Raw genomic sequence first — 22,577 nt, 5'->3', positions numbered from 1 at the left:
AGTGGACCTTGAGGAAGGTGTCTACCTCCAGGAGGAGAACATCATCCCTGGACCCTCCCAAACCTCCTCCCCCATCAGGAGAAGCCCCTCACCCTCCTCCCCCATCAGGGGAAGCCCCTCAGGGTCCACCCCCATCAGGGAAAGCCCCTCAGGGTCCACCCCCATCAGGGAAAGCCCCTCAAGGGCCTCCCCGTACAGACGGCCCCAGGCCTCTCCTGCCCCCAGGAAGGCTACACGGAAGACGAGGGGTGTTCCTGAATCCCTCGTGGAAAATCTTGCGAGGGAACAGGGTCGCCAGACCCGCCATATGGGGACCTGCGCCATGTGGCAGACAGCCTGGCCTCCTCGGCCCAGATAACTGACAGCCTGCAGGATGTGAGTGGATAATTGCGCCGCTCTCGCCACACACAGTCATTTTAACCTCCCTGGCGGTATGATTCTGTCTGGAATTACGTACCAAAAGCAGTACAATTTTTTGCATGGAAATTTGGTGATATGTATTATAGGCCTGCAATTCTTAGTAATTACTTACTTAAACCTGACCAAAACAAGACTCTAGTAGACATTCCAGATGTGATAAATTTGAAACACAAACTCATGAATTATAATCTAATCAATAATATAATTTTATTCAATAATGCAATGAAAAATAATGAAATTTGTCAAACAAAGAAATTCAATACACATCCTGAGTGTGAAACAGTTTGAAGCATGGAACTAGACGTTGCAATCTGGACAATAGTACCTTGTTTCTTTTCAGACTTTTTTTCCATTGCCATCCCTCTTGGAACAGCAAACGACGCACATCCTGGTAGGCGCTAACTTTCGTGCGGTTGGCGGTACGAAGTCTACAAAATGACGACCTGTCAGGCGTTCTGGATTGCCAACGTCAACAGCGCGTCGTCCGGGTCTGTTAGCAGATACTGATGGCGTCGGGTGGTTGACAATAAATCTGCTCAGCCACCTTCCAGATAAAGTCCGAATGAACAAGAGGTATGTTCGTGTTTGCTTTAAAAAGGATATAGGCGTTCCAAAGGCATTGTTCAAGGAGATGCCTGAAAATCTTTTTGTAGTATTTCTTCTGTTGTTTCCGCATCGCCGGGTAAAATGTCATTGCCTGATCGGCTCGGGCGACACCTCCCATCGCGTGATTATAGTCAATCACGACTTGCGGCTTCAGCACATCTTTTCCATGTTTTGTGCGGACCATGGTAGTGGAGGTTCTGTGCACGGTGCTCATGAGATACGCGTCCTTTTTGTCTCACCAGTGCATTGCCATCATTTTACCCTTTTGAAAGGCAACCATCTCTCCTTTTTTTATTTTTTTATTGCCAAACATTGATGGCATGTCACGCCGGTTTGGCCTATCGATACCATACCCATCCGTTTTGTTTAGGAGCAAAACCTCATAAAGTTCCGGAGATGTATAAAAATTGTCCGTTGTCACGCAATATCCCTGGTTCAGTAATGGGTCCAGCATTGAAAGGACAGATGATGTGGCCATCCCATAGTGGCTGTACCTGGGATTGAACTTGGTCCCTTTACCGGTGTAAATGACCGCATTCCAGATATATCCGGTGGATGATTCACAGAGCATATAAAATTTTATGCCAAACCGCGCTCTTTTGGAAGCAATAAACTGGATCCAGCTCAGGCGTCCCTTGTAGGCCATCAGACTTTCGTCCACACTGACGTCCCTTTCTGGCACGTAGGTGTGCTGGAAGTTGGCGATAATCATGTGGCATACCTCCCAGATTTTTTTTAGTTTGGGCGCAGGATGCGTGGCCTCATCAAACTCTTCGTTGTTGGCGAAGTGTAAATTTTTCATAATGAGTGAAAAACTATATTCAGACATCACAGTGCCAAAAAATGGAGTGGCCAGTATCTTATTGGTGGTCCAATACCATTTCTGGAGCGGTTTGCCCACCACCCCCTGAAGGATGATGAGTCCCAGAAACTGCCAGATATCCTCTTTAGTGACCGATTCCCATTTTCTGGATCTGGAAAATCTGGCACGCAGTGTAGCGGATTGCTGATCATGGTATCGGTTGGTTTCTGTGACGATTTTTAAAATGACCTCCTCAGAAAGAAATAATTTCAGATACGCCAGAGGGTTGTCACTCTACACATCAACCGCCATCCCAGGAGATCTAGTGAATCGGAACCTCGGGGACGCTGCCTGGTCCTCATCGCTGTCTATAGGGCACCAAGTGCGTACATCACTTAGGTCAGGTGAGGGATCATCGGCGTTGTCACTTTCTGGATCAGTGTCGGTGTCAGAGTCAGATGACAAATCTACCCATGACTCACTGTCGCTCTGTTCTGCGAGCACCTCCGTGTCGCTGCCGCTATCGCTGTCGCTCAGCTGATCCAAAAGCGCATTTGTAGGACAGCGCTTTTTTGATGCCATTTTCAAAGGGTTTTTAAAGGGTTTTATTTGTCACAAATGACAATGGCAAGGGGCACTGAAAGGGCACTGTGTCTGATACTAAGGTGATACAGTGTAATCCTCTCAGATTACATTGTATCACCTCCTTTTTATATGTTTGTGTTTGTGCAACATTTGAATTTCCCTCCCAGTTCCGCTCCCATGCACCATTGCTGCTGCAGGGAACGGAACCAGGAAGTCACATGACCGACATGGGTACTGTGGCACATAATATTATTCTATTGGACTAGACACATTTGTTTGAAGATGTTTGTACTTTTGGACATCTGAATTGGAATAGCTGTTTATGGCAATTTTTTGACGTGATCAACCTGAAATCTCCCTTTTTGGATGAACTTTTCATAAGCAATTTTGTGTGCTGCCTGTCTTCTGTCTACTGGTGCTATGGGTGCCCGCCCAGGGGTACCCTCCATGCCTTCTAAGCACACACATGCAAGTCACCGCTGCTAAATTCCCAGGTGTCCTGAAGAAGTGGAAATAGGAAACATGTTGACTCATGAGGACTCATGGCCATACCATAAATCATTCTAAGATGTGAATTAGAGTGCTGATTAGGGATGAGCCGAACATACCCGCGTTAGGTTCACACCAGAACTTTTGAACGGACCGATCGTTTGCGCGAACATTTAGAACCCCATTGAAGTCTATGGGACTCGAACGTTCAAATTCAAAAGTGCTCATTTTAAAGACCAATATTCAAGTTATTGTTGGAAAACGTCTTTGAGAACCCGGGTCTTGCCCCAGGGAACATGTATCAATGGAAAAAAAAGTTTTAAAAACTGTATTTTTTTCTGGAGCAGCGATTTTAATGATGCTTAAAGTGAAAAAAAAAAATTCCTCTCAGAAAAAAGCAATTTAATACTGCTTGCGGCTTTAATGTAATGTTTGGTCCCTGCAATATGGATAAAAATCATTGAAAAAATAGCATGAGTTTCCCCGCCACCACTCCCCCCAGGTCATTACCTTGATCCTATTCTCCCTGGGGCCCTAAGCAAAATGACATGGCACATTAAAAATGAGAAGCGGGGGGCGCTGACGACAGTGACATGTCACATCAAAGAAAGTTGAGAAGCGGGGGGAGGGGGTGTTCTTCTGCTGTCGGAAATGACTCAGCCAGCGAGTTTAGAAGCGGGGTGAGGGGGCGAAAATTACTTCTCACCAGGTGGGGCCTCTAGTAATTTGGGGGGGCCCTTTGCAGCTTTGCGGTGCCCTAAGTGGCTTGCATAGTGAGCCTATAGGGAGGATCAGCCCTGACAAGACCCTTTGGCCCTATATACTTTGATAATGTAATTGGAGCTCAGCAAAGAGCCACATGCAAATAATTGCATCCAAAAAACAGCACACGTGCAGTAAGAGCGACTGCATTTTCGGGCAAAAAAACAGCAAACGTGCAGTAAGAGCGACTGCGTTTATGGGCAAAAAAACAGCAAACGTGCAGTAAGAGCAGTCAAAACAGCACACGTGCAGTAAGAGCGACTGCGTTTATGGGCAAAAAAACAGCACACGTGCAGTAAGAGCAAATGCGTTTATGTGCAATGAAATAGCCCACGTGCAGTAACAGCAACTGCGTTTATGTGCAATTAAATAGCCCACGTGCAGTAACAGCTAATGCGTTTATGTGCAATTAAATAGCACACGTGCACTAACAGCAACTGTGTTTATGTGCAATTAAATAGCCCACGTGCAGTAACAACAACTGCGTTTATGTGCAATTAAATAGCACACGTGCAGTAAGAGCGACTGCGTTTATGGGCAAAAAAACAGCAAACGTGCAGTAAGAGCGACTGCGTTTATGTGCAATTAAATAGCCCACGTGCAGTAACAGCAACTGCGTTTATGTGCAATTAAATAGCCCACGTGCAGTAACAGCAACTGCGTTTATGTGCAAATAAATAGCACACGTGCAGTAACAGCAACTGCGTGTATGTGCAATTAAATAGCACACATGTACTAACAGCAACTGCTTTTATGTGCAATTAAATAGCACACGTGCAGTAACAGCTAATGCGTTTATGTGCAATTAAATAGCACACGTGCAGTAACAGCAACTGCGTTTATGTGCAATTAAATAGCACACATCCACTAACACTGAATACTATGTTTAGGTGTAAACTAAACAGCATGCAGGCAATACAACACGTTAGAGCACTGCAGCTAGCACAATCTACTGCCTAACAAATAGAATAGCTGATCTAGCTAAGTTATACACTGTATAAATATATGTACAACGCTAGGATGTATATACAGTGAGGAAAATAAGTATTTGAACACCCTGCTATTTTGCAAGTTCTCCCACTTGGAAATCATGGAGGGGTCTGAAATTGTTATCGTAGGTGCATGTCCACTGTGAGAGACATAATCAAAAAAAAAAATCCAGAAATCACCATGTATGATTTTTTTAACTATTTATTTGTATGATACAGCTGCAAATAAGTATTTGAACACCTGAGAAAATCAATGTTAATACTTGGTACAGTAGGCTTTGTTTGCAATTACAGCGGTCAAACCTTTCTTGTAGTTTTTCACCAGGTTTGCACACACTGGAGGAGGGATTTTGGCCCACTCCTCCACACAGATCTTCTCTAGATCAGTCAGGTTTCTGGGCTGTCGCTGAGAAACACGGAGTTTGAGCTCCCTCCAAAGATTCTCTATTGGGTTTAGGTCTGGAGACTGGCTAGGCCACGCCAGAACCTTGATATGCTTCTTACAGAGCCACTCCTTGGTTATCCTGGCTGTGTGCTTCGGGTCATTGTCATGTTGGAAGACCCAGCCTCGACCCATCTTCAAAGCTCTAACTGAGGGAAGGAGGTTGTTGCCCAAAATCTCGCAATACATGGCCCCGGTCATCCTCTCCTTAATACAGTGCAGTCGCCCTGTCCCATGTGCAGAAAAACGCCCCCAAAGCATGATGCTACCACCCCCATGCTTCACAGTAGGGATGGTGTTCTTGGGATGGTACTCATCATTCTTCTTCCTCCAAACACGGTTAGTGGAATTATGACCAAAAAGTTCTATTTTGGTCTCATCTGACCACATGACTTTCTCCCATGACTCCTCTGGATCATCCAAATGGTCATTGGCAAACTTAAGACGGGCCTTGACATGTGCTGGTTTAAGCAGGGGAACCTTCCGTGCCATGCATGATTTCAAACCATGACATCTCAGTGTATTACCAACAGTAACTTTGGAAACGGTGGTCCCAGCTCTTTTCAGGTCATTGACCAGCTCCTCCCGTGTAGTCCTGGGCTGATTTCTCACCTTTCTTAGGATCATTGAGACCCCACGAGGTGAGATTTTGCATGGAGCCCCAGTCCGAGGGAGATTGACAGTCATGTTTAGCTTCTTCCATTTTCTAATGATTGCTCCAACAGTGGACCTTTTTTCACCAAGCTGCTTGGCAATTTCCCCGTAGCCCTTTCCAGCCTTGTGGAGGTGTACAATTTTGTCTCTAGTGTCTTTGGACAGCTCTTTGGTCTTGGCCATGTTAGTAGTTGGATTCTTACTGATTGTATGGGGTGGACAGGTGTCTTTATGCAGCTAATGACCTCAAACAGGTGCATCTAATTTAGGATAATAAATGGAGTGGAGGTGGACATTTTAAAGGCAGACTAACAGGTCTTTGAGGGTCAGAATTCTAGCTGATAGACAGGTGTTCAAATACTTATTTGCAGCTGTATCATACAAATAAATAGTTAAAAAATCATAAATTGTGATTTCTGGAATTTTTTTTTTTGATTATGTCTCTCACAGTGGACATGCACCTACGATGACAATTTCAGACCCCTCCATGATTTCCAAGTGGGAGAACTTGCAAAATAGCAGGGTGTTCAAATACTTATTTTCCTCACTGTATATCCTCTACACACTGTAAATTTAACTAAACTGACTAGCCTTCCTGCTCTATCTATCTATCTATCTATCTATCTATCTATCTATCTATCTATCTATCTATCTATCTATCTGGTAGAAAAGACACTGTGTCTCTCTCTATCTCTCTTTCTCTCTCTAACTGACTGACTGACTTCTTCTCTTTAACAACGCCGCAACACACTACACGCGGCCGCCTTGCAGGCGGCCTTATATAGTGTGGGGCGTGTACTAAACCCCCTGAGCCATAATTGGCCAAAGCCACCCTGGCTTTGGCCAATTATGGTTCTTCGTTTTTTGCGCGCTGTGATTGGCCAAGCATGCAGGATCATGGTGCATGCTTGACCAATTATCAGCGCGCAATGCCGCAGTGAATTATGGGCCGTTGCGCGTCACTCGAATTCGGCACGAACAGACAATGTTCTAGTCGAACATACGTTTGCATCGAACACAAAGCTCATCCCTAGTGCTGATGCTCAATAGCATTGTGGTCATTGAGTTGGCAGCTGGACTTATTACTATGTGACTTGTTTACATTATTGTATATTAGCTATGTATAATTTATTCAATTGTAATAAAGCATTATTTACTTTTATATGAACAATGGTGTGTTCGCCTTCAATGCAAGTAAAGTCTGTTTGTTTTCTTTTTGATAGTTTTGAGAAATTTCCTCTCATTTCCTATTGTGTTTCTGGGGCAGGAAGACAAAAGAATTTTCCCTTACAGAATAAAACCAGCAAAAAATAAACAGACTTTAAACCTTCCTCCTGTATCCCAAACTAAAACAAAAAAGCTTTGGCCATACTGACACTTTAAACTGAATCCCCCCCCCCCCCTCCCTAGTGATGTGAACAATATGGTTACCAGGTCTAGATTGCAGTTATACATTCTTTTGCAACAGGAGTAACACCCACCCCTATCATACAGGCTTTTTTCTTTAACTCTTTTCTTTAGCCCAGAGTTGGGCTTTAACTACTATTTGCCTATACTTAAAGGAGTTGTAAATAAAAAAAAAAATTTTTGCTGAAATTACTGTTTACACAGGGTAAAGAGACATAATAGTTAACTGATTCCTTTTAAAAACGATTAAAAATAGATAAAAATCAATCATATAATGTGCCTGTAGTTTCTAGTTTCGTTTTTGCATGTTTCCTGCTTCTCTGCTGTACAGAGCATACAGAGCCAATACAGGGCAGTGATGGTTTGGAAAACGAAACTGATTGGTGCTGTGGGTTTTTAGACACACAGTAATCACACCTCCTTGATAAGTGACCACAGAGAGAAAGCTCCCAGCACTGTGGTTATCAGGAAACAGACAACCAGGAAGTGTGGAGATCAGAGAAGAATTACAGCAACTTGAGAACAAAAAAACGAGCAATGAGGACATGAAAACAGCACTGCATTAAGGTAAAGGAAGCTATTAAGATAAAAAAAAAATCCTTTACAAACCCTTTAAGTATTATAACTGCTATGATTTTAGAAAAAAACAGTGCCAAAATGCTGCTTGCCAATTCCAACCTCTGCCATTCATCCATTCAATGGTCTGAAACATTTTTGTGGTCCCCTTCCTGTTGTTAGAATATATTAATATTTACGTACAGTAGATAGACCAAGAAAAAAAAATCTCAGCAACAGGAAGTCTCCTATCAGAGTATATTTGTGTTAGGTGTCCTGGCACAACGATGTAATGACGGGACAGGTACACACAGGTCAGGGTGTTGGGAAAGTTGTATATTAGCAAAGATGTCAATGGGAAAACAGTTTAAAGGTTGATAAGGAAATAACACGCACTGCGACATAAACCAGGTGTGGCAAAATTAAGGGCTGTGGTTTAATAATCACTGTATAAAGGGAGATTACAAATGCACAACATCAAAAAGTTGGGCAGTGCACTTAGTAAATGAGAACAGATGCTAAAAAATCAGCTTTGGGGTATAAGTGAAGGTGGTACCATGCAGGGTCTATGCAGTCATGACTAATTACACCTAATAAACAGAACAAGAGAAGTGGTACTGGGCAGAGTCCATACATACAAAAAAGGAACACAGTGAGAACTACACATAACATACAGGAAAAGAGAAGTGATATTGTGCAGAATCCATACATACATACATATACACATGCAGAATAAGTACAGATACTAAGAATTACAACCAGTATACAGGACATGAGAAGAGATACTGTGCAGTCTGTACATACATAAGAAGAATCAATACTGTACACCCAGAATACAGGTGCAATAGAAGTGATACTGTGCAGAGTCAATACATACAGAATAAGAACTAATGCTGAGAATTACACCTGGCATACAGGGCAATAGAAGTGATACTGTGCAGAGTCAATCCATACAGAATAAGAACTGATGTTGAGAATTACACCCGGTATACAGGACAATAGAAGTGAAACTGGGCAGACACAGGATAATGTTGGGGGGACAATGGCCCCTCTGGTCCCCCTAGTGATGCCACTGTACTGCGCAGAGTCAGTACATACATAATAATAACTAATGCTGAGAATTACACCTGGCATACAGGACAATAGAAGTGATACTGTGCAGAGTCAATACATACAGAATAAGAACTAATGCTGAGAATTACACCTGGCATACAGGACAATAGAAGTGATAATGCGGCGGGCACAGTATAATGTTGGGGGGCATGGCCCCCTCTGGCCTCCCTAGTGACGCCACTGTGCTGCGCAGAGTCAATACATACAGAATAATAACTAGGGTTGTCCTGATACCACTTTTTTAAGACCAAGTACAAGTACCGATTACTTTTTTTAATTGTATGTGACATTGGCATATGTGTCAGTATTTTATTTTTTTTTTTTACAATTCGTTTTTTTTTTGTTTTTTTTCTTACAATGCTTTCTTTTTTTTAAGGTGGGTGGGGGGTGGACACTGTCAGTGTGTTTTTTCTTTTATGTTTTATTATTTTTTACAATACGTTCTTTTATTATTTATTGCAATTCTTTTTTTTTATTATTATTATTATCAGCCCTGTTGGGGAGCTTAACAGACCTCTGACATCTCCCTTTCTGAACAGTAAGGAGCCGGATTTACTGGCTCCTACCTCAGCTCTCCACCTTGACAGATCAAGGGGGTGGAGGAGGAGCACAGAAGGGGGACGGCAGCATGAAGGGGGACACGGAGGGAGACCGCAGCATGGAGATGGACATGGAAGAAGACTGCAGCATGGAGGGGGACACAGAGGGAGACTGCAGCATGGAGGGGGCCACGAAGGGAGAGTACGCAGCATGGAGGGGGACGCAGCGGGAGACCGCAGCATAGAGGGGAACACGAAGGGAGACCGCAGCATGGAGAGGGACACAGAGGGAGACCGCGGGATGGAGGGGGACACGGAGGGAGAGAGACAGCTGGAGAACAGAGGGGGGCTGGAGGCGAATGCGGGGACAGTCAGTGGTGATTGTGTGTGGGAGAGTAACAAGCACCGATCACCGCTGATTTCACTAAAACAGCTGAAAACAGCTGAAAGGGGGGTTAGAGAGAGAAGCAGAGAAACGGTTGTCAGACTTTTGAATCTATACATGGTGATCGGTGCTTGAAACTCCCCCACAGAACTGATCACCCTGACTGTACAAGTATCGTGTGAAGCATCGGAGCAGGTACTTGGGCAAATGCTCGGTATCGATACCTATACTAGTATCGGTATCGGGACAACCCTAATAATAACTAATGCTGAAAATTACACCTGGCATACAGTATAAGAGAAGTTCTACTGTGCAGAGTCCACACATACAAAATAAGAACAGATACTGAAAATTACACACCGCATACAAGACTATAGAAGTGATACTGTGCAGAGTCCACACATACAAAATAAGAACAGATACTGAAAATTACACACCGCATACAAGACTATAGAAGTGATACTGTGCAGAGTCCATACATACAGACTAAGAACAGATACTAAGAATTACACCCAGCATACAGAACATGAGAAGTGATACCGTCCTTAGACTAAATAAACAGAATAAGAACATGTACTAACAATTGCATACAGGACAGAAGAAGTGCTACCGTGCAATTTGCATACATACAGTCTATACATACAGAATAGGAACATATACTAACAATTGCATACAAGACAAGCGAAGCGCTACTATGCATACATACTGTACACAATAGGAATGGATGCTGCATCCAACATATGGAAGAGAAGCAGTACTGTGTCACATTTACATACAAACAGATGATTTTCTCCAGTTTACAGTGCCTTGAAAAGGTATTTATACACCTTGACATTTTCCACATGTTGTCATGTTACAACCAAAAACATAAATATATTTTATTGTGATTTTATGTGCTAGAATCTCCAAACTGCGGCCCTCCAGCTGTTGTAGAACTACACATCCCAGGAGGCATTGCAAAACTCTGACATTCACAGACCTGACTAGGCATGATGGGAATTGTAGTTCCTGAACAGCAGGAGGGCCATAGTTTGGAGACCCTTGTAAGACCAACACAAAGTGGCACATAATTGTGAAGTGCAAAGAAAATAAATGGTTTTCATTTTTTTACAAATAAATATGTGAAAAGTGTCATATGCATTTGTATTTAGCCTCCCTGAGTCAATACTTTGTAGAACCACCTTTAGCTGCAATTACAGCTGCAAGTCTCTTTGGGGATGTCTCCATCAGCTTTACACATCTAGAGAGTGACATTTTTGCCCATTCTTCTTTACCAGATATCTCAAGCTCTGTCAGATTGAATGGAGAGCATCTGTAAACAGCAATTTTCAAGTCTTGCCACAGATTCTCAATTGGATTCAGGTCTGGACTTTGATTGGGCCATTCTAACACATGAATATGCTTTGATCTAAACCATTCCATTGTAGCTCTGGCTGTATGTTTAGGGTCGCTGTCCTGCTGGAAGGTGAACCCCTACCCCAGTCTCAAGTCTTTTGCAAACTCTACAGGTTTTCTTCTGATGCCGGGTACAGACGAGAGGATTGATCCGCGGATACGGCCCGCCGAACCGTATCCGCGGATAAATCCTCTCGAGGATTTCCCCGGATTTGGATCCGATGGAGTGTACTCACCATCGGATCGAAATCCGCGCCGAAATACCTTCGCGATGACGTGTCGCGCAGTCGCCGCGATGATGACACGGTGACGTGCGCGACGCTGTCATATAAGGATACCCACGCATGCGTCGAATCATTACGACGCATGCGAGGGAGGGAATCGGACGGATCGATCCGGTGAGTCTGTACAGACCACCGGATCGATCCGCTGAAGCCGATTCCAGCGGATAGATTTCTTAGCATGCTAAGAAATTTTTATCTGCTGGAAATCGGTCGGGCCGAAAAAAATCCGCGGAAAAAGATCCGCTGGGATGTACACACCAGCGTATCTATCCGCTGGAACTGATCCGCAGATCAATTCCAGCGGATAGATCCTCTCGTGTGTACGGGGCCTTAGATTGCCCTGTATTTGGCTCCATCCATCTTCCTATCACCTCTGACCACCTTCCCTGTCCCTGCTGAAGAAAAGCATCCCCACAACATGATGCTGTCACCACCATGTTTCACAGTAGGGATAGTGTGTTTAGGGTGATGTACAGTGTTAGTTTTCTGCCACATATAGCGTTTTTCTTTTAGACCAAAAAGTTCAATTTTGGTCTCATCTGACCAGACCACCTTCCTCCACATGTTTGCTGTGTCCCCCACATGGAAACGGGACTTCTTATGGCTTTTTTTCAACAATGGCTTTTTTCTTGCCACTCTTCCATAAAGGCCAGATTTGTGGAGTGCACAACTAATAGTTGTCCTGTGTATAGATTCTCCCACCTGAGCTGTGGATCTCTGCATCTCCTCCAGAGTTACCATGGGCCTCTTGGCTGTTTCTCTGAATAAGGCTTTTCTTGCCCGGCCTATCAGTTTAGGTAGATGGTCGTGTCTTGGTAGGTTTTCAGTTGTGCCATACTCTTTCCATTTTTGGATGATGGATTGAACAGTGCTCAGTGAGATGTTCAAAGCTTAACCCTGCTTTAAACTCCTCCACAACTTTATCCCTGACCTGTCTGGTGTGTTCCTTGGCCTTCATGTTGCTGTTTGTTCACTAAAGTTCTCTAACAAACCTCTGAGGGCTTCAGAGAACAACTGTATTTATACTGAGATTAAATTACCCACAGGTGGCCTCTATTTATTAATTAGGTGACTTCTAAAGGCAATTGGTTACACTATATTTTAGTTATGGGTATCAGAGTAAAGGGGGCTGAATACAAATGCATGGCACACTTTTCGCATATTTATTTGTAAAAAAAGTTTGAAAAACAATTATAATTTTCCTTCAACTTCACAATTATGTGCTACTTTGTGCTTGTCTAATGCATAAAATCCCAATAAAATAAATTTACGTTGTTGGTTGATTGTAACATGACAAAATGTGGAAAATTTCAAGGGATATGAATACTTTTTCAAGGCACTGTATATAACCAAAGTAGGGGTTCTATGAAAAGTTCATATATAAGTTGTCACCCTTTAGGAAGCTGAAACCGAAACAAGAAAATACACATTCAGGGCCAGTTCACGCCACATGCAGTCCAGTGGTTTTTTTTCTGCATCAAAAATGCATGCAAAGTAGGTTATATGGTTTCCAATGGCACAGTTCCCACCGGTGCAGTCAGTTCCAGGGCTTTTCAGCATCAGAAAAAAAAGTGGACTGTACTGGAACGCAGTAAAATACATCAAAAACACACTGACCCGCACTGGAACGCATAAAAAATGCATCAAAAACTCACTGGACCCTAGTTTAGTGAAGAAAAAAAGAACCTGAAATGCACTCAGAAACATAAAAAAAAAAAAAAAAAATTAAAAACGCATTGGACTGCGTCATAAACGCGTTAAAAACGCACATGCAGTGCATTTTTGTGATGTGAACCAGTCCTTACTGTATTTTACAAATATAAGCCTATCAGGACTACCTTCTAAAATAGGGCTCACCAGGTAACCACTGAGGGAAGAGTGCTTGGTCAGATCCTTGGTAAAAGATGATTTGTACATCATGCAGGGTGACAAAATGAGAGAAAAAAACCTGGGTGACTCCCTGGATTTTAAGATGACAATGCATGGCATACATACTAGTGTATTTTTCGCTGCTCTTCTTCAAGTGTATCTTTACAAAAACATTTTTATTTTTTTTATACATTAATATATGGTGAAAACCCTGATAATCATGTGTTCCTTGTTTTTACTGTTGTTTTAGTGTCCCATTGCAGAGATTTCCTTCCACTTCCTGTACTGGACGCACAAAAGGAAGTGAGAGGAAACCTTTCCACATGAGGGGAAACCCCTCTAAAGCTGGGCAAACACTGAGCAAAGTTTGTCTGGTTCATGATAACCGGTCCTGTCACCTCACAGATTCCTGCATCCACCAGTGGCGGTGCGTCCATAAGGGGCGCATGGGTGCCGCCCCCTTTCTCCTGGCACCACTCTATCACCATAGATAGATTCATGCATTGCAATCTATCTATGGTCGCCGCTGACACCCCCTATTCAGGTGTCCGGCCCCTTTTCGGGCGCCTGAATTACAGCGGCAGGGGTGTTTTTTGGAAGCACCTGATTAGAGCCGTAGGCATCCAAAAAGGTAAACAGCGGGCGCCATTCTGTGCGTTCGCTGTTCACTCAGCGTTGTGTCAGCAAAGCGAAGGAATTCGCTTTGCTAACACTGAACCACCTCTCAGTCAATCAGGTGCTTGGGTCTGTTACCTGTCATCTGATTTTCCTGAAACGTCAGGCGCTGTGATTGGACGCCTGATAGAGAGGACGGAAGAAGACATCTAGGACGTGCAGGACACTGTCGCTGACCACTTCGAGACAGGTATGTGCTGGGCGATGCACACTGGCAGCATTTGATGGGGCACAGTAGCGGCAATTGATGGGCACACTGGCAGTATTTGATGGGGCACAGTAGCAGCAATTGATGGGCACACTGGCAGCATTTGATGCTGCACAGTAGCTGCAATTTATAGGGCACAGTAGCAGCAATTGATGGGCACAGTGTCAGCAATTGATGGGCACACTGGCAGCAATTGAAGGGCACACTGGCAGCAATTGATGGGCACAGTAGCGGCAATTGATGGGCACACTGGCAGCAATTGATGGGTACAGTGGTGGTAATTTATGGGTACAGTGGTTGCGTTTGATGGCACAGTGGCAGCATTTGATGGCACAGTGGCTGTGTTTGATGGGCACAGTGGCTGCATTTTATGGGCACAGTGGCTGCGTTTGATGGGCACAGTGGCTGTGTTTGATTGCACAGTGGCTGCTTTTAATGGCACAGTGGCTGTGTTTGATGGCACAGTGGCGGCAATTGATGGGCACAGTAGCTGCGTTTGATGGGCACAGTGGCTGCACTTGATGGACACAGTGGTGGCAATTGATGGGCACAGTAGCTGCATTTGATGGGCACAGTAGCTGAGTTTGATGTGGCAACTGATGTTTTTTTTTTTTTCAGTTTGTTTGTGCCCCCCCAAAAATTTTGAGCATCAGCTGCCACTGGCATCCACACAAGTAGATTGGCCATTGGCTGCAGTGGCTGATCAAATGCTGGTTTTCTACCAGGACCACTCAACAGAAATTAGTCCAACGATTTGCGTCTGTTGTACAGAGAGGGTTACACACAGATTGAAATTCGGGCTAAATTCTTCTGAATCACCAACATTTCGATACATGCCAGGCATAATATTTTAGACAACAGCAACTACCAGGCAGCAATATATCTAAAAAGAGCTGTGAAACCTTCCCTGTTCTGTCCAAAACATAACAGAAGTTTTGTTTATTGAGACACTTTAAGGCCCCACGCACGCAGGACATGTTTTTTCCTTCCTTGGACGCCTATGCTTCAGGAAAGAAAGCAGCATTAAAAATGTGCCTAAAGCCACGTTTTGCAAATGCATTTAGGTGTGCCAAGCGCATGGGTATTAATTCAACTGACCTGAGTATTCATTTGTTTTGGCTATTGGAATAAATGAACGCTCACGTGCTAAACGCACCTATCGTTAAAATGCGTTTAGGTGCGTCAGAGTTTTTGTGGTAAAATGATCCTCCCCTAAACACTGCTCTAGTTTTTTTTTTTTTGCCTCTAAGCGCCTGTAAACACCTAGGCCCGGATTTACGTAGCACTTACGCCGACGTATCTCGAGATACGCCGCGTAAGTGCACAGATGCACCGTTGTATCTATGCGCCTGACTTTGAAAGCAAGATACGCCTTAGGCTTCATCCGACCGACGTAAGTTTCCTACGCTGTCGTATAGTGGGCGCATATTTACACTGGCCGCAAGGGGCGCTCCCATTGATTTACGCTTCGAATAGGCAAATGACTGAGATACGCCAATTCACGAACGTACTTGCGCCCGTCTCAGTAATATACGCGGTTTACGTAAGTCGTACGTCTGGCGCAAAGTTATGCCTCATAAAGCAGGTGTAAGTCAGCAGCATCAATGCACCAGGGAACACAGCCGTCGTATTTTACGTCGTTTACGTAGTACGTGAATAGGGCTGGGCGTAGGTTACGTTCACGTCGTAGGCAGTGATTCGACGTATCTTAGGCGTTCGTTCCGACGTGATTCTGAGCATGCGCATTGGGAAGCGTCCATGGGACGGCGCATGCGCCGTTCGTTCAGCCCATCATTTGCATGGGGTCACGGTTCATTTAAATGCATCACGCCCACTTCCACCTACTTTGAATTAGGCCGGCTTACGCCTACGAATTTACGTTACGCCGGCGCAACGTTGGGAGCATTTCCTTTGTGAATACTGTGCTCGCCGCTCTGCGCAGCGTCGGCGTAGCGTATATTCGATACGCTACGCCCGCATAAAGATGCGCCGAGGTATGTGAATCTGGGCCCATGTGTGCATGGACACAGGCTATGATAGAGGGGTGTTTAGCGGCAGGGGAAAAAAATGCAAAACACATAAACTTAAACCCCTGTGTGCATGAGGCCTAAATATCACAATGAAAAAGGCCAGCTTATTGTAATTCTAGAAATGGAATTTACCCTGTGATTGGTTGATCACTGTGTTTTCATAATGATAGGAAAAAAAACGTGTCCAACATGCAGTTTTCAGTTTTTAGCTTTCTCTATAAAATCTCCAGTGTGTATAAAATGATTACAAAAAAAAGCAAAAAGAAAATGGCAATAAAAACCTAAAAAGCGAAGCGTACCTCTATGAAGTCCGGGTATCCAGTCAGTGTGAGTCTTCTGTGGTTCAGTCTCTCCTGGAGACCAGAGCTGAGTAATGCTAAAAGGGAGTTTTCTTACATTTAGAAGGTGAAGGTAGAAATGACCTTTGAGTACAGTTATAGAGGAAAGGCATTTACAACCTAAATACAAAGGTTCCATGTCTCAAATCAAGAACTATTCATCAACATAACAGTATAAAGTTCAATGCACAGCCTTTATATTGGTTCAGTCCCATAAAATAAATTATTTTTTAGAGGTGAGTTTGAGGTGTGAAAAAAAAAAGTTTATATAAATGTCCCTTATGCCCTGCCCTGTAAGTCAGATGGGAGCTTTTCATCGGATATTCCGACCTGGGGAATGCCCAATCGACTTTTTCCGTCCGAAAAAAGTTCCGATGGACTTAGATAGAGAACATGTTCTCAATTTTTCCGATGGAAAAAATTCCTATCGAAAAATCCGTTCGTCTGTATGCAATTCCAACACACTAAAAACCATGCATGCTCAGAATCAAGTACGAGACGGGAGCGCTCGGTCTGGTAAAACTTGCGTTCGTAATGGAGATCGCACATTCGTCACGCTGCAAATTCTAAGATCTTTTAATGCAGCGCATTGCTTTGTTCTTTATAATGCTAGAATAATGAAGTTGTTTTGCTGCTGATAGTCACACAGTTCTGACAAACTTCCGTCCACGCTTCACTGCACGCTTCCTTGGAGGCTGTGGCTGTGGTGGTGGCAAAAATTCCCTCCCCGAGGAGGCATTGGCCCTCCTCCAATTTCTGCAATCTAGTGGCTAGATAGCAGCCATAGGCCTCTTCAACGTCGAGGGGGCTTCTGAGGACCTCACTTGCCTCCCTAATGATGCCCAGTGCTGCCTCATCCGTGATCCTCCCCTTCCCGGGCCTTTTTGTTGTAAGGCCGAGTGGAGGCACCTGGGATTGGGTGAGGCCACTGAGCCCGGCCTCCTCCTGGCTGACACTGGGCCTGGCCTCCTCCTGGCTGACACTGGGCATGGCCTCCTCCTGGCTGACACTGGGCCCGGCCTCCTCCTGGCTGACACTGGGCCCGGCCTCCTCCTGGCTGACACTAAGCCCGGCCTCCTCCTGGCTGACACTGGGCCAGGCCTCCTCCTAGCTGACACTGGGCCAGGCCTCCTCCTGGCTGACACTGGGCCTGGCCACCTCCTGGCTGACACTGGGCCAGGCCTCCTCCTGGCTGGCACTAAGCCCGGCCTCCTCCTGGCTGACACTGGGCCAGGCCTCCTCTTGGCTGACACTGGGCCAGACCTCCTCCTGGCTGACACTGGGCCAGGCCTCCTCCTGGCTGACACTGGGCCTGGCCACCTCCTGGCTGACACTGGGCCAGGCCTCCTCCTGGCTGACACTGGGCCTGGCCACCTCCTGGCTGACACTGGGCCAGGCCTTCTCCTGGCTGACACTGGGCCAGGCCTCCTTCTGGCTGACACTGGACCTGGCCACCTCCTGGCTGACACTGGGCCTGGCCACCTCCTGGCTGACACTGGGCCAGGCCTTCTCCTGGCTGACACTGGGCCAGGCCTCCTCCTGGCTAAAACTGGGCCGGGCCACCTCCTGGCTGACACTTACCCCTGCCTCCTCCTGTCTGACACTTTAAAGACCCTCATCCTGGCTGAGCTCATCCTGTGTATAAAAAAGGGACATACTGTCTATTGATATGTAAATCATTTTTTGTTTAATCATTCATTTGTTATCAATAATAACATCTAGTTAACAACAATAATTTTAGGACAATAAATATGTAGAAAAATTTTATACCTGGCTCCAGCTGGGCGCATCCACTACTTCCAGGATGTAAGGCCCAGGTTGGTCCTCTGATTCCTCTGCTGGGGTGTTGGAGGGAGGGGTGGAGGGAATTGTAGAAAGTGATTCCCTGGCTTCAAGCTGGTCATCCAGAAAACCCAGTCTGTTGAAGTACCACAGCCTGGGTACATACACATCCGCTGCTGCTGCTGCTTCTGATCTGAGGGATTCCTGGATCTTCTTATGCTCCTTCCAACTGTATACATGCTCCCAAAGTACCAATTTTCTTTTCCAGAAAAGCAATGTCTTCCTCGGGGACCCGAGTCTTCACAAATACTAGCAGTTTCTCCAGCGTTGCCCTCCTAGCTGGTTTATTATAATATAAGGTGTGTTTTACCTCCCACAAATTCCTCATCTCCCTGTACCTGTCTATGAATCCGGACAGGAATTTAGGGTCCTTAAAGTGATTCATATTTGCTGCAAGACAAAACACAAGACAAAAACCCAAATGTCAGCCTAAACTCTCATAATCTTATCCCAATATAGGCCTCAATCTTGAAGCAGTATAGGCCACTGATGCCCCAAGTTAAAATTGTACCTTTGTTAGGACATTCAGCACTTCCGTTCCCCCTTCCTCCGCACACAGAACGTAGGTACGACACATGAGTATTAGCTTTATATACACTGCGCATGCGAGAAACTCCGCCCGCTTTGCCCGCCCCTGACTTTCTTTCTAGTATATTCCCCGCCCCTTCTCTTTCGGCGCGCAGTAGGAGCGACATGGCGGAGACACAGCAGGTGCGTGTTAATTCCAGTAATGAGGAAGAAAGCCCAGAGCCAGAAACATCCCAATCCAGGAGGAGATATAAGGCCTCAAATATGTCCTTTGCAGAGATGGCGGAGATGGTGGACATCTTGAGGAGCACCGACTATGATGGGAAGCATGGACCATACACCAACCCTAATGTGAGAAAGGCCAAGATCATGACTAAAGTTGTGAGGAGTCTGCACAGGAGTTTTGGGGTACAACGATCCAAAGAGCAATTGAGGAAACGCTGGTCAGACCTGAAATAGAGGAAGCAAGATCAGTAAAGGAGGATCAAGAAACTGCTTCTAAAAAGTAAGTATTTCTTCTGTGTTCTTATTATTATTATTACTTGCATGTTGCTCCGTGTGCTTTTCTTTACTGTTGGACATTTTTAAATGGCAACTTTCAGGTTAGTGGGCACATTAATCGGTCGTAGTAAACATTGTATGCCCACTAAATATGATGTTTTGGGAAGATACAGGTTAAATACATTTGGTCATGGCTATTTGTAGAAAAATATGTTTAGTACATTGTTGTCTAGATGTGTTGGTAACTAGAATGAAATGCAAGCTTGATTCAGTGTAAAGGAGAGGACACTCAGCAGTTGTTTACACATCTGGACTCGGAGGTCAGGTCATCACGTATGTCAATCTCCAGGCCCTTTCTCATGGCGTAGTTGTGCAGCACGCAACATGCACCGATGATCTGGCACACAAAGTTTGGGGAATACAACAGGGTCCCCCCGGACTTATCCAGGCATCGGAAACGGGACTTCAGGAGGCCAAATGTGCGTTCCACCACTGCACGGGTACGTAGTTTATCTCTCCTCTGGTTTGGGAATTCCGTAATGGAGTCAGGAGATGGGAAACTGGAAGGGAAAAGACAGGAGGATGTTAGACGTGCATGTGCACCTCCTGATGTCAGCATCATGGGGTCGGACAGTCATGCCTGACACCCAAGTCACTCACTAACCAGCCAGCTGTCCCCATACACATTCTGTTCAAATTCTGTTGGGATGGTGCTTTGACGGTATATGTAGCTGTCGCGGCTGGACCCTGGGTGTTTGGCACGGACGTGCCATATGAGGCATTGGTCATTGGCTATCACCTGTACGTTGATGGAATGCCAGTGCTTCCGATTGCGGTATATGTGCTCTGTGGCACGGGGGGCCGTAGTGCCACATGTGTGCAATCAATGGCCCCCATGGTGTGTGGGAATCCTGCAATCATGTAGAAATCCTGCATTGCCTTCTGCCGCAGATGCTCATGGGTGGGTCTGATGAAGTGGTGGGACATGCGTGTGAGGATTGCGGGGACAACCTGGTCCACGCATCTGCTCATGGTGGATTGTGACATCCCAGCCACTACTCCACTTGTACGCTGAAAAGATCCACTGGCGAGGAAATGTAGTGTTGCCAGTACCTTGACCAGTGGCTGCACTGCATGTGCACAATGTGTCTTGCTGGTGATGTCATCATGCAGGGCTGTGGCTAATTCCAGGATGGCATCAGGGCTGAATCTGAAGATGCGATACACCTCTGAATCTCCCAAAGACGTTCATGCGCGTGCAATATATCCTCTCCCGTGCCCTCCTACGAGTCGGTGGACCCATTAGTAGTGCTAGGACCACGGCTGCCCCTGGCATGTTGGCACACAGATGTGTTCTCCTGCAAGTGTGGTTGCTCAGCTCGTCCGTAACGGTGCTGCTGGAGCTGCTCTCCAGCTGACCTGTGCACGTCTGGTGCAAAGGTAATCCAGCTTTTTGATGGAATAACTTTAGGCCTGACGTACGACTTACGCGCACCGCGCGTAGCCTGCGTCGGGCGCACTTACATGCGTGAATCGGCGTATCTCCCTCATTTGCATATTTGAATAGGAAATCAATGTGAGCGCAAGATGCGTCGAGCGTAAATATGCACCCACGACACTCCGGCATAGGAAAGTGTAGTCGGTCGGAGGAAGCCTATTTTCTGGCGTATTTCGTTCTGTGGGTACGGAACATAAATACGCCGGCGTATATTTACACTTACGCGGCGTATCTGTAGATACGCCGGCGTAAGTCTTTCTGAATCTGGCTACATGTGAGCAAGTTTGATTCAAGCTGACAGGACACATTTTACAGATACTTGCATTAGCTAATGCTTTCTGCTGAATTATAGGACTCGCAGATATAGGCAGGTAGAAATGATTACGTTTGTTTCCAGCAGCTGGCCTAGGCTTGGAAAGGGTTAAAGCACTTTTGGCCTAGTTCCCAGGCTTTTTGATTTTGGTGGGCCCCACCTGTGACTTAAAAATAGGAGGACCGTTAAGATTGGCATTGCTGGGTTGTGTTGTGATGAGTGCGGTTGCAGTTGTAGCTGCCGGGTCAGCAGCATTGGAAAAAGACCATGGGCAGCATCCAAGTCATGGACAATGCCTTTACTGTATGTAGTCTCACCACACTGAGGTGTTTCTGGGGTTCTATATGTTCGCGTGAATGGTCGGTCTGTTCGAACGTTCTGGTGCGAACCGAACACGGGTATGTTCGGCTCATCCTAGTGGAGGATTCATGTCACCCATCCTGTGTTCAACTTATTGTGGATTTTCACTGATTGGGCCACTGACTTTGGTGGACTTTGAGCTTATTTTGTTGTAGTTTTTTCACTTTTTATTGTGCAGTTTACTATTTATTGTGTCATCTTCACAAACCATGAAACATAACTATGCATATTCTAAAATGCAATAACTACTATCCCATATAAAGTGTTTAGTGCAAATAATGTGTCCAAAGGAATGTTTTCTTCTAGATCTGAATCACAAATTCCAAAGTGCTTGTGTCACTGTGAATCCTCTCTTGTGCTGTATTCCTCCTCCTAGGTATAAACACTCACCAAATGAGTGGACCCCTTACATTGATAAGAAGGTCATACATGCTATCTCCAACAGAGGTCTCCTTTTTTTCAAATCCTCTATATGTTTGCCCATATAAAAGCCAGAAGCAGAAAAAACATTGGGGCAGATCCACATAGAAATAGATGGGCGCAGCGTATGTGAGATACGCTACGCCGCTGTAGCTTACTTTTGGCCGGTTGGAATCCCCAAAGAATTTGCGCCGTAAGTTACGGCGGCGTAGTCTATCTCTGGCGGCAGAATTCAAATCGGCCATTAGGGGGCGTGTTTTATTTAAATGAAGCGCGTCCCCGCGCCGAATGAACTGCGCATGCTCCGTTTCTAAATTTCCCGCCGTGCACGGCGCTAAATGACGTCGCAACAACATAATTTTTTTTAACTGAGACGTGAATTACGTCCATCCAGATTCACGGACGACTTACGCAGAAAAAAAAAAAAATCTAAATAAACGCGGGAACGACGGCCATACTTAACATGGCAGGTCTAACTATACGCGACGAAATACCAGCTTTAACTATACGCCGGAAAAAGCCGACTAGAGACGCTGTAAAAAAAATGCGCCGGCCGTTCGTACGTTCG

At 45.2% G+C, this 22,577-nt stretch overlaps 1 protein-coding gene across 2 annotated transcripts in view; it reads right to left on the bottom strand.

Moving 5' to 3' along the window:
• The window catches only part of SPTBN5 (spectrin beta, non-erythrocytic 5), a 347,370-nt gene extending 330,770 nt beyond the window's left edge, over positions 1-16,600 (bottom strand). The window contains exon 1 of one of the 2 annotated variants that reach the window (XM_040332524.1): positions 16,509-16,600. The gene's annotated coding sequence lies outside the window, so the exon portion shown is untranslated. The remainder of the gene's footprint in view (positions 1-16,508) is intronic. The other variant, XM_040332525.1, reaches the window with a different exon arrangement.
• Positions 16,601-22,577: the final 5,977 nt, after the last annotated feature.

Source organism: Rana temporaria, chromosome 13 (genome assembly GCF_905171775.1).
Source record: "Rana temporaria chromosome 13, aRanTem1.1, whole genome shotgun sequence".
In the NCBI taxonomy this organism is placed as follows: Eukaryota; Metazoa; Chordata; class Amphibia; order Anura; family Ranidae; genus Rana; species Rana temporaria.
This window is presented reverse-complemented; position numbering and strand designations above follow the sequence as displayed.